Source organism: Artibeus jamaicensis, unplaced genomic scaffold, assembly GCF_021234435.1.
Source record: "Artibeus jamaicensis isolate MK-2021 breed Jamaican fruit bat unplaced genomic scaffold, CSHL_Jam_final scaffold_916, whole genome shotgun sequence".
In the NCBI taxonomy this organism is placed as follows: Eukaryota; Metazoa; Chordata; class Mammalia; order Chiroptera; family Phyllostomidae; genus Artibeus; species Artibeus jamaicensis.
In genome coordinates, this window is record NW_026522059.1 from 21,675,586 (window position 1) to 21,687,971 (window position 12,386).

Below are 12,386 nucleotides of genomic sequence, written 5' to 3' on the forward strand. Positions count from 1 at the left end.
AAAATTAATAGGCTCACATAACTCGAAGTTCAGCTAAAAAATGTCTGCAGGGATTTTGTGAAAACTAGGTATTTCATACGCACTCATATATATGAACTAATTCATTGCATGTGTGGCGGAGAGCATGCACTCAGTATACTCTACACACTGAGACAATACCTTTTACTACCTGGGATATTTTATTTTTATTTATCCATATCCGGATCACATACATAAAGATTATTTATAAAAACTGCAATTCTAGCTGGATTTCTTCCTCTATTACCTCGGACAGTGTTCCTCAAAGACTGGGAACCCACACTTCAGAGTCCTATGAGGCACTTGTTAAAATTCAGATTTTCAGGTCCTTTCTAATACTTAATAAGTTGGCAGAGGGGGTGCTAGCGATCTGTGCAGTGGGATCGAGCAGCCTTATTAAAAATTCTGCAGGCAAATTTTATTCCCACGTCCCTCCCCTCCTTTCCCACTCAATAATGGAATCATAACCCTTTTTATGTCTGGGGAAAGCATGTGAAATTATCCAGTGGACTCAACTCCACCTCTCTACCGGGAGAAAACTGAGTGAGGCACAAGGAAACTGAGTGAAGCGTCCAAGGTTAGCGAGGCAGTGGCAGAGTGGAGCTTCCCTCATTTGCTCTCCACCTTAATTTGGTTCATTTTTACTCTGCTACTTCTCCACTACTATGGCCAAGCTAATTCTGTGTTCGACAGATCAAAACAAATTTAGACTGACTAAGAAATACATAGCCTTGCCCTGTGGCTGGTGTAGCTTGAGTGCAGGCTGTGAACCAAAGGTTGTGGGTTTGATTTCCAATCAAGGGCACATGCCTGGGTCGTGGGCCAGGTTCCCAGTGGGGGCCGCATGAGAGGCCACCACACATTGATATTCTTTCCGTCTCTTTCTCCCTCCTGTCCCCTCTCTCTAAAAATAAATAAGTAAAATCTTTATTAAGAATATTTTTTAAAAAGAAATACATAGCCTTTGTGACGTGTTTGAAACTGTATCAAGCACTTTTCAATGATATCACATTTAATACTTCAAAAAATCTTCAGGGGAGGTGTTATAATGATGCTCACTTTACAGATACACAGAAGCACAGAAAAGTTAAGTAATTCAACTGAGGTCAAAAAGCTAGAAGGTGATGCTGGGATTCAAACCAGAGAGCCCGACTCTGCACTGAACTCCTGCCCACTCTGCCTCCTCTGGGGAAGGAGCTCACCAGCCTATTATTCTCTACCTCAGTGAGATCTCCATGACCGAGCTTCCTATTCTAACCCATTAATGTGGCAGAGTTTCTGCAACTGCAGGTTTTAAAGTCCTGCTCCACTTCCTATGCTCCAGTCTTCAAGGATGGCGACTGACGTGGCATGGAACCAGTTTTAGCCTTAATAAGACCTTGACTCCGAGACTCCAAGAAGAGGCAGTTAATTGTTAAACTCCAGTTGCAAGCATTACTTCCTTTATGCCCACATTTTATAATTAGATAGCCTTGGTGCTTGAGGGATGAAAGGTAAGGGGTTGAAAGTCACAATGCCTGGCTCTGGGACCTGGGCTTAAGAACTGCCTCCATAGTTTCATCAGCTGTACGTCATTGATTAATTTGCTGATCTTTTCTGACTTTCAATAACTTCTGGCATGTTCTCCACCACATTTAAGTTTGTTGAAATCCTCACTCTTTCTTTACATCCCAGCTACTCAAACGTGAGGCCAGAGAATCAGTAACATAAGTATTATCTGGAGCTTGTTAGAAATGCAGGATCTCAGACCCCACCCTTAACCAATCATTGAAATAGAATATGCAATATAACCCACTATTACCTGCGGATCCCTATGGACGTCAAAATTTGAGAAGGACCCCTTTAAGGTACCTCTGCAATTCCCTAACACTTACCTGGATTGAACCCCAAGTCTGCAACCTGCCAGCTGTAACCTGGGCCAGTTCTTTAACCCCTCGGTCTCAGTTGCCTCACCTGCAAAATGAATGTAGAATTCATCCATTTAGACTGTAGAATTCTTGTGAGCACTACACAAGAGAGAGTGCAGAAACTAACACGGAGTTAATAGTCAAAGAACTCATTATTATTCTCAATCTACCATCAGTGACTATAATTTTGCCTCTTGAATATTGCACTTCAGTTTTCATGTCCTTCTCTTCAGTGCTAGTCCCTGAAGGCACATACGTTGTTCTCAGGATGTGGGATCAATGCCTTTCTAAGTTGTTCCATGTTTTTTATCTAATTTAATACTTGTCAACTGTTTCAGGTTACTTTCTACAAACTTGAAGGCCTCTCCTTCCAGAGAATCAGACTAATTCTTTGTATTTCACGAAAGTTCCTACATTGTATAGAATCTTCAAAAGAGCACAACATATGGGCAGAGGCCCTAATTAAACACTTGTTGAAAGTAGATTAGTTAATTAGAGTTGACCGCTACTTCCCACAGAGGGTAATCAACACGAGGTCTGTGGAGAGCACCAACATCCTGTGGGGGCAGAAACAGGGCTTGTTTTCAGGCAAAAAATATGTCCTTTAATAAATGCTTTTATGTGCTTCATCCTGTCCCTATTAGAAAAAAAAAGACCATGGAGTCTACACACACAGAAAAGTGGTAGTAACCTTAAGGTTACTTCTAACGTTAAGGTTTCATTTACAAAAGGTGTTAGTATTTTCCCTCAAGTAATTGTGAAAGTAATTGGGGAAGTTAGAGACTCAAGGTTTCCTTTTGTTATATTTTATAAAGAAAGCTCAATTCTGAGCTGGACCCCTTACTGGGAATAACTGAGGAAATAACTGTAATATATCATTAGTTGCCGAAATTTGCCTAATACTTAATGGAGTGGGCTGAATTTCTGGATACTTCTTGTCAGGGGTGGGGAGATGGGAGAGATGCTTTATTGTACCAGTACAATAACAATTTTATTTATGTCAAAATCAAGGATGGAAACCAAGGAATAAAAAGAAATCCTGATGTAATCAGGTGAAAAACAAATCGAGGATCCAGTTCAGGTAAAATTCCAGCTAACCTGAGTCCTCGTTTGTTTACTCTTCACACTAAGCTCAGACCGTTGCTGAGGTTTCCTGATTTATGTTTATTTTCATCTGGAGATGTAGTTTGGGTTTTGGCTAGTACCGGCAATGGAAATACCATGAGGAAAAAAAAGTTACTCTCAAAGCGTTTGGCCTTAACCAAACCTGTTGTTTCAAGAAACTGAAGTTTTGACATTAGATTGGGTGGAGAGGAACTGCCAAATAGTGCTGGTTTCAGTCATAATAGAGCAATAAATGGACACTTTCCCCTTCTGTCTGGCCTAGTGGGAGATGGCTGGGAGCAAGAAGAGTCCCAGAGCTGAGACTTGGGAATCAGTATTGCTTTGTCTCAATCACCAAATCAGTCTGTCTCTAACACAATGCGCACCCTGTAATACTGGAGGCGTTTAGATGGTGTTCTTATTCTATGGGGCGGCCTAATACTTCTCTTCAGCACCCCAATGAACATCCTGTGTTTTTAATCTCTCCCCTCCCTCCCTCCCTCCCTTCTTTCCTTTCCTCCTTCCTTCCACCCTGTCATCCTTTCTTCCCAATTTCTTTCTTTCTTTCCCTTCTCTTCCCCTTCCTTTTTTTCTTCCTTTTGTTTTTCTTTTCTTTTTTTTTTTTAAGGACTTTTTTTCTCAGTGAGCTCAAAGGCTCAGATTAGGGATGGAGCTGCCTACTAGTTTTATTGGGGGTGGGGCAGTGTGTGGGATTTATTAGAATTTGCATAAAATGTCAAATTAAGGTTTGTCCTAGAATGAAAGATGACTACATCCTAAATTGAAGGAGCTGACCAGGTAAACAAGGAGTGAAGAGGGAGACACTGTACAGAGTTAGAGGCATGCAGTCCCCTTACCTGACACTCTTGGTGGTTTTGGAAATGTTTACGTATCTCCTGCTTGTCAGAACAGCTACATGAAGTTTGATTTGAGCTGCTGTTCACTTCTTCTAGCCACAGAGACTTTCTGTTTGAAACCACAAATCCATTTGTACTGAGAAAGCAGCCCTATGGCTTATGAAACCCTGCTATTTCATTGGCGCCTTTTCAGCTTCATGTTCTTCCATTAGGAACTGGTTCTTCGATTAGGGGTGAAAAATGCAAATGAAATGTGTCTCCTATTTTTTTTTCACTCCAGTATGGAGAAATTTCAGGAGCTGAAGAAAACTCAGTGTCTGTCTTATGTTTTCTATCCACTTGCTTGTGTGTCTCATAGTTAAACAAATGACAATTCAGACAAGAACAAAGATATTTTTATGTAGGAAGGAAATCTCTTCATTTAGGAGGATAGGTGAAAAATATGAAATATAAATTATTCACTATTAGAGTCAGGCCATTCACACTATGCATGTTTTAAAAATATATGTATTTTGCTGAGTTTACATTTTATGATTTCCTAGGACAGCTTAGCATGAAAGGCAATTGTTTTAAGCAATTGTACCTACCTAACCTGTAGTTTTATTCTTTCAGTTATGACTTTCTTTTGCAGCTCCTCTTACATCCTATTCTTAACAAACCTCTGATTGGCAGACCCAGGGCTTTGTTGAACTTGGACAGGGATGAATTGGTGAGAAACCGCAGTTCCTCAATAACAGTGATATCTCTCAGGTTCCTAAGGAATATAAGCACTTTGAATATGCAAGAGAGATATTTCCAATAGAGCTGACTTCCCCCCAACGAACTCTTGGGTGTCAGCTATAATCTTACTATAAGATATTACAGGAAGCCTTGAATAATGTTAGGGACACTGGGTTCACAATTTTTAGCCAGAAACACCTGCATCCCAGAGAAAACTAAATGCACAGACTGTGCTAAACTTGGCTTTTTGGTGGGTTGAAGTTCTGATGCATTGCCCCAGCGACTTCCCTGGCACTCTTAACCTCGGTCTAACATCAGAGAGACTTTATTTTTCTTCTTGCCTTAAAGATTGTCAACATACTGCTGGGAGAGCCCAGTAAACCAAAGTTTTGAGTTCCTAAGTATAGTATTTGGTAAACATTTTTTAGTACTAATTTCAAAAATAGTCAGTATACCGACATATTATTTTATACAGTAGTTCCTAGAATAATTTTTAATAATAATCAGGACCAAAAAATAGAAGTTTCAGATTACCTGATATTATTATAGAGGGAATATTAATTCAAATGACCCCAAACCTCTGATGTCACTCCAGAAACCACAGGTAGAATGAAAGACGCTGCACGGGAAACTGGGCTCAGGAGCAGGAGCAGCGGGGATGAAAGACTCCCCGGGCCTCCTCCCCGTGGGAGCTGGCTGCTCCACCTGGAAAACTATATAAAATCGCCCTTGTTGCCGTTGCTCTTGTGTGCAAGTCTGAGGCAACAAGCCTTAACGGGGGACCTACGCTGTGCCAGAAACTCTGCTGGCTTTGGAATGATGTGTTGTCTTGTTCCACCCTCACAACCATGGTCTGTGGTGGGTTACTCATTGGTTCCTCATTGTTGTCATCACTGCTTGCCATTTTGCGGATGTGAAAACTGAGGCTTTGTGACATTAATTAGATGGCGAGCAAGGGGCAGACTCAAGATGGTAGCCCAAGTCTGACTCCAAGTTTACAGTTTCAGGGCATCTATAGCCACCTTAGAAAGTGGTTTCTGGTCTTGTAACAATGGCATTAAGATGAGTAGTCTGTGAATTTTTATAAAGCAGAACTTAAAGATGTCACCAAGGTTTTAATGTGAGTATATTCTCCCCCACTTTTTTTGGCAAATACTTAAAATCACTAAAACTCTGTGTGTGTGTGTGTGTGTGTGTGTGTGATGTTGGTGGTAGAGGGCAGATTCATTCTTGCTAAGCACTGTGTTAGGAACCGGGTCCTAGAAATAGAACAAGATACAATCTAGCAGGAAAAATACATTAAGCAAATATAGTTGTGACAGGTACCATGTAGGAGAATAGTTTCCTTTAAAACTGCATAATATTACACGGAGATCCAAACTCATTTGGAAAATGACGGAAGAACTTTCAAGAGACAGTGATATTTAAGGTAATCCTGTATGAGAAATCCGGAGTAGGAAATTCGAGAAATGGGCATCAGCTCTGGCTGGGTGGTTCAGTTGGTTGGAGCATCATCCTGTAGACTGGAGGGTCACAGTTTGATTTCAGATTAGGGCACATACCAGGGTTGAGGGTTGGGTCCCTGGTAAGGGCATGAATGGAAAGGCAGCTCATTGATGTTTCTCTCTCTCTCTTCCCTCCTTCATCTCTAACAGGTGACAGAAAAATGCTCTCAGATGAGAAAAAGAAAAAAAACATAAAGAAATGGGCAGCAGAACTGTTGCAAGAATTTTTCTTTCTCATGCTGTCATCTTCTTCCCTAGCAAGTTGCAGAAGCGATTTGGCCCGTGATGTGATCAGATCCCCCTCACTCAGTCCCATCTCCCCTGAGACCTTCCCCACTTGCTCAGAATGGGTTCTCCACCATAGGGGAGGTCTAGGAACCAATCTTTTGAATAAAATGAAATAAAGGAAGCCTTGGAAAATTTAAACACTTTTTCCCCAATCTAAATTTTGGCAAGCACATCGAAGGTACCACCTCTACCTTTAAGAATGCATCAACAGTTAGCTGAATTTTCATTATGTTTCTCTAGTCTATAAATCTCCATTGTACATTTTCCCCAGAATGCATATTAATCCCACTGATATTAATGAGTCCAAGAGGCACTCTGGTCCACCAAATGGGGAAATCAGAATGTGAGGGAAGAGTGGCCAAGACTCAAAGTTTCCGTTCTCTTCCAAAGGAAACCGAATGAGAAAAATAATACATCATAAAAGCCAGAGTTCCGATTACAATTCTGGAAATAGGGATGAAATAGGATATTTTATTTTTTAAAAAACTGTGCCTTGAATTCCTCGCTGAATCTAAAATATTATGCAGAGCACAATATATCGCCCATGTAATCAGGCTTATCACTCTGTCCCTCAGGGCTGCCAAAACACCCAGGGAGGCATTTAGAGAAACCAAATTAGGGCCCGTCATCTGCGGCATGAGTTAGGCCGATTGGTCAGCTGTTTAATATAGGCCTCCCTCTACCCCGAATTCAATTTTCACAAAATGTCTTCATCTCGGGTTTCCAAAGATGAATGCTCTCCCCGCAGTGAAGTCTCCAACGTAACCGCGATGCCCTGCTGGAGACAGTAGGTGGGCACCCAAAAGCGCCCACCTACGAGTCCTGCCTCGTTCAGTGATTGGTTCAGTCAGAAAATCATAACCACGCCCTGAACTTTAGAATTATTCAAGCAGCTTTACAAATCCCCGTGCCCCTGTCCCAGCACCAGAGACCGACTTAGTAGTATTGGGAACTGTAGTTTTTAAAAGCTCTCCCAGGTGCCTTTAATACAGAGGCAGGCCTTTTCCAGTTCTGCCTTTGTTTTCTCATTGACAAAGTGAAATGATTCCTGAAGCACTTTATTTCCTTTTATTAAAATTAAGTAGATATGAGTTATGCATGTGGTCATGGCTTGGAAATTTTCGTGTTTGTTCCATTGTTAATGAATGCTGATTATTATATTAACTGATGACACTGAACTTGAGTTACTCTGTATAAGTTACCCAGGGTGTATGATGTGCACCCATGTTTTTGGCCCAAACTTTTGGAAAAACTTCAGAAAAAAACTTTTGGCCCAAACTTCAGGAAAAAATCTTTTGTTTTAATTTTTTCACTGAATTTATTTCATTTATATTTAGAAATAAAACCAGGTATCATATTACAGGGTATTATTTTGCATACAGTTATTGTTATTGCATTCTAGAGTTACATTTTTAACACATGAGCATACACAAAAAAATTAAAAACATTTACATAGATATGAAATTAAACTACCATGTATAATGCACACCCTTATTTTTCCCTAAAAAATTTGGGCAAAAAAATGCACATTAGGTGTGGCAAAATGCAGTAATATTCATTCTGCAGGAGTCTCTGTCTGCTCTCTTCCTACTGGGACTCAATAAACATTACAATAGCACTTACTGTGTGTATGTGTCTGTGTGTGTGTGTGTGTTGGGCCCTATCTGAGGCAGTCTGATGGAAAGTATGGCCAGCACACCACGCATGTGAATTGCTACCAGTGTCAATACATATAAAAATTAAAGTGCCTGGATACTTCAGTAGTACTTTAAGCTTAGATTGTTTGCATGCATGTATGTGATTTCTAATTCATTTGATTGCATTATTATTATTTTATTTTATTTTATTTTATTTCATATTAAATATATTTTATTGCTTATGCTATTACAGTTGTCCCATTCCCCCCTTTATTCCCCTCCACCCTGCATACTCCCTCCCACTCGAATTTCCCCACTTTAGTTGATGTCCATGGGTCATACATGTAAGTTCTTTGGTTTCTACATTTCCTATGCTATTCTTAACCACTCCCTGTCTATTTTCTACCTACCATTTATGCTACTAGTTCTCTGTGCCTTTTTCCCCTCCTGCACTGATAACCCTCCATGTGATCTCCATTTCTGTGATTCTGTTCCTTTTCTAGTTGTTTGCTTAGTTTTTGTTTTAGATTCAGTGGTTAATAATGGTAAGTTTGTTATCATTTTACTGTTCATACTTATCTTCTTTTTCTCAGATAAGTCCCTTTAAGGTTTCATGTAATAAGGGCTGGGTGATGATGAGCTCCTTTAACATGACTGTATCTGGGAAGCAATTTATCTGCCCTTCCATTCTATGATAGGTTTGCTGGATAGAGTAATTTTGAATGTAGGTCCTTGCCTTTCATGACTTGGAATACTTCTTTCCAGCCCCTTCTTGCCTGCAAGGTTTTTTTAAAGAAACCAGCTGACAGTCTTAAGAAAAGTACTTTGTAAGTAACTATCTCCTTTTCTCTTGCTGCTTTTAAGATTCTGTCCTTATTTTTAATCTTGGCTAATGTAATTATGATGTGCCTTGGTGACTTCCTCCTTGGGTCCAACTTCTTTGGGACTCTCTGAGCTTCCTGGACTTTTTGAAAGTTTATTTTCTTTGCCAGATTGGAGAAGTTCTTCATTATTTGTTCAAATAAGTTTTCAATTTCTTGCTCTTCCTCTTCTCCTCTGTCATCCCTGTGATTCAGATGTTGGAATGTTTGAAATGTCCTGGATGTTCCTAAGCTTCTCCTCATTTTTTTGAATTCTTGTTTCTTCATTCTGTTCCTGCTGAATGTTTCTTTCTTTCTTCTGGTCCACACCATTGATTTGAGTCCTGGTTTCCTTCCTTATCACTGTTGGTTCCCTGAACATTTTCCTTTATTTCACTTCTCGTAGCCTTCATTTCCCCCCCTAATTTGCAACCATATCCCACCATTTTTGCGAGCATCCTGATAACCAGTGTTTCGAACTGTGCATCTGATAGGTTGGCTATTTCTTCATCACTTAATTGTATTTTTTGCTTTGATCTATTCTTTCATTTGGGCCATTTTTAAAAAATCTCAGCATGCCTGTTACATAGTAAGGGGTGGAGCCTTAGGTGTTCACCAGGGTGGGGCACCCCACGTGGCTTTGTTGTGATGCTGTATGTGGGGGAGGGGTCCAAGAGGGAATGGTGCTGCTTGCTCTGCTCTCTGCCAGTTTTTAGTCACTTCCCCTGCTACCCACAAGCAAATTGGGCCCTTCTAGTTCTGATTTCCAGGTAGGTAGTTTTGTGAAAGTTTTGGGACCCTGTGAGTCTCTCCAACGAACTCTCCTGTGAGTTTGGGAGTTTCTTCTGCTGCTGCCTCAACCTCCACAGGTGTTTTCAGTCAAAGGTTTTGAGGCTTTATCTCCCTTAGCTGGGACCCTGGGTTTGGCAGTCTGTCTCACTCCTTAGTTGTTTCTACCAGTTTATCTGCACGGGAACATGGGACTGCCCACTCGTCAGCCGCCACCTTGTCGTGAGTCCTCTCCACCTGGCTGCCCATCACCACCCCTCCTACTGGTCTGAGTGAATGTTTCTTCCTCAACTCCTTGGTTGTCAGACTTCCATACAGTTCAATTTTTCATCAGTTCTGGTTGTTTTTGTTTTTAAATGTGTTGTTGTCCTTTTGGTTGTGCGAAGAGGCACAGTGTGTCTACCTATGCCTCTATCTTGGCCAGAAGTCTAAAAGTCACCCATTTTATTGCATTTTTTAAATGTCTCTTCCACGGCTGCTTGGGAGCTTTAAAATTCCCCAAAGCTTCACCATAGCTGGTGTGAGAGGTAGTATTATCAAAGCCCCATGGATGTGATCTAACTTTTTAAAGGATTTTATTTACTTATTTTTAGAGAGAAAAAGGGAAGAGAAAGAGAGGGAGAAAAACATCAATGGGTAGTTGCCTCACACACCACTGACCGGGGACTTGGCCTGCAACCCAGGCATGTGTCCTGATAGGGAATCTAACCAGCAACTCTTTGATTCGAAGGCTCACGCTCAATCCACCGAGCCACACCTGCCAGGGCAGTGAGATCTAATTTAACCCGCATCACTAATTCCTGTGAAGTGGTTGATGACTTGACAATGAAGAAAGCTGAAGTTGGGAAGAATTTGCTTAAGGTTGCCCTGTTAGTAAGATCTATAAGTCAGAAGAATTTTAGCCCAGAAAGTCTGCATCCAGAGTCCAGAGCCAAAGGAGTGGAAGAACATGGAAGTGACTTCCACTGGACTTGGGACGGGGCAGTGTGGCCACTTGGGAGAGCCCCAGAGCCAGGAAGGGCCACATTGACATGGTATGACTCAAAACATTGTTTTTGTCCTTTACGCATAATTAAAACTGGCCCCAGCCTTGTAAACATTAGTTCAGCTCCTAGAAGTCTGAAGTGTGACTTGTCTGTGTATTTATAAAACTAAACAGTTAAATGAAAAGACTGTTTTAACAAGGGGAATGACCTTTATGTGGCAAGTCTGAGGTTGTTTGTTTTCTGCCATCAGCAAGATGATATTAGTTAAAGAAAGTAAAGAGGTTATTTTTCTTCATACTTTGGTCACTTGAATGTTAAATTTTAAGCCTGATTAAGGAGGTGCACTGGGACTTTTTCATCCTTTCTTTCTACTCTGGGTAGGAAGAAACAGCTTTTGGAAAAGTTTCTAAGACTTTTAGCCCTGGAGAAAAGCAGAGTTTTTACCTTAAGATATTATCTATGTCCCCTTCAGAACTTTACATTTTATCCTGAAGATGTAAGATAAAAATTAATGAATTTCCCCTTTTAAAATTTGTTTTAATGTATTTAACTCAATATTAAAAAATGTTTCATTTATTTGAATATACTGAATATATTTAATATTTAAATAACATGTTTACCATCATAAGTGGTAATTCACAAGTAAAAAAAATTAAATCCAGCCATTTTTATCTTATATCTCTTAGCTCATTGTTTAAATCAATGTTCACTCTTCACACATAAAACACTTCAGATTTGATTTACATACACATTTTCAGAAATGTACCTGTTATGCAGAGTGAGATGTACTTGGATTATCAAGAGCATTAAAAGAAGGAAGGCAATACAAGTTAAGTGGCATACAAGTACGATTATGGAAATGTGGAATACAGATGGAATCTCAGAATCAGGACGACTGGCCTCCGCATTTCTCCTGGGTGTGGACATGGGAATCACTGTGTTCTGGTACCTCGGGTCCCAGGGACCCATTGCAAATCATGTTGTCTCACAGCACAGAGGCAGCTCACCTGAAATCTATACACGTAACTGTTTTAGTCTTGGGTTATCTTTTAGTCATTAGAGGATAAAAAGAAAATGTAATTTTATAATGAATGCTTGCCAGTTCCTTGCGATGCTACAGATGACAAAATCAATAAGCTGGTGATGGAAAACAGCGGTCCTGTGAGGCCACTGGAAAGAGCGTGACCTAGGGTGGGAGCAGCTCAGCCTTCACTCAGGTGGGACATCCCTGCAGGGGACCAGTGGCACAAACACACGGTTGGAATGAAAAGACAGCCCTCCTTTCACCATCATTCACTAGGCATCTGTTTTGTGCCTGTTACAGAACTCGGTACCGGCTGTAGGAAGGGCCATGAGAAATGGCTCTGGCCTTCAGGTGAGGCAGGATCTTGTCTTTACGAGGAAGGAGCTGTAAAGCCCCGGGCAAAGCCTTCAGCAGCATTTCTCACAGACAGTGTGACCGGAATGAGGCCGGTTTCCTCACTTGTAAAAATGGGGATAATTCCATTTCCCACAGAGTTGCAGGGAGAGATCAAATGAGCTAATGTGTAAAAACTGCTTTTAAAGTGTAAAGTGATGTTTTTATTTTTATTAATCACCTTCCAATATCTGAGGGCTATGACCGCACTCCCATAAGTAACTAGGGCCACACACTCATAATTAACTAGGGCTGGGGAGGGGCAAGGTTGTGCTTCTCCTGGGACAGTGTATACTGA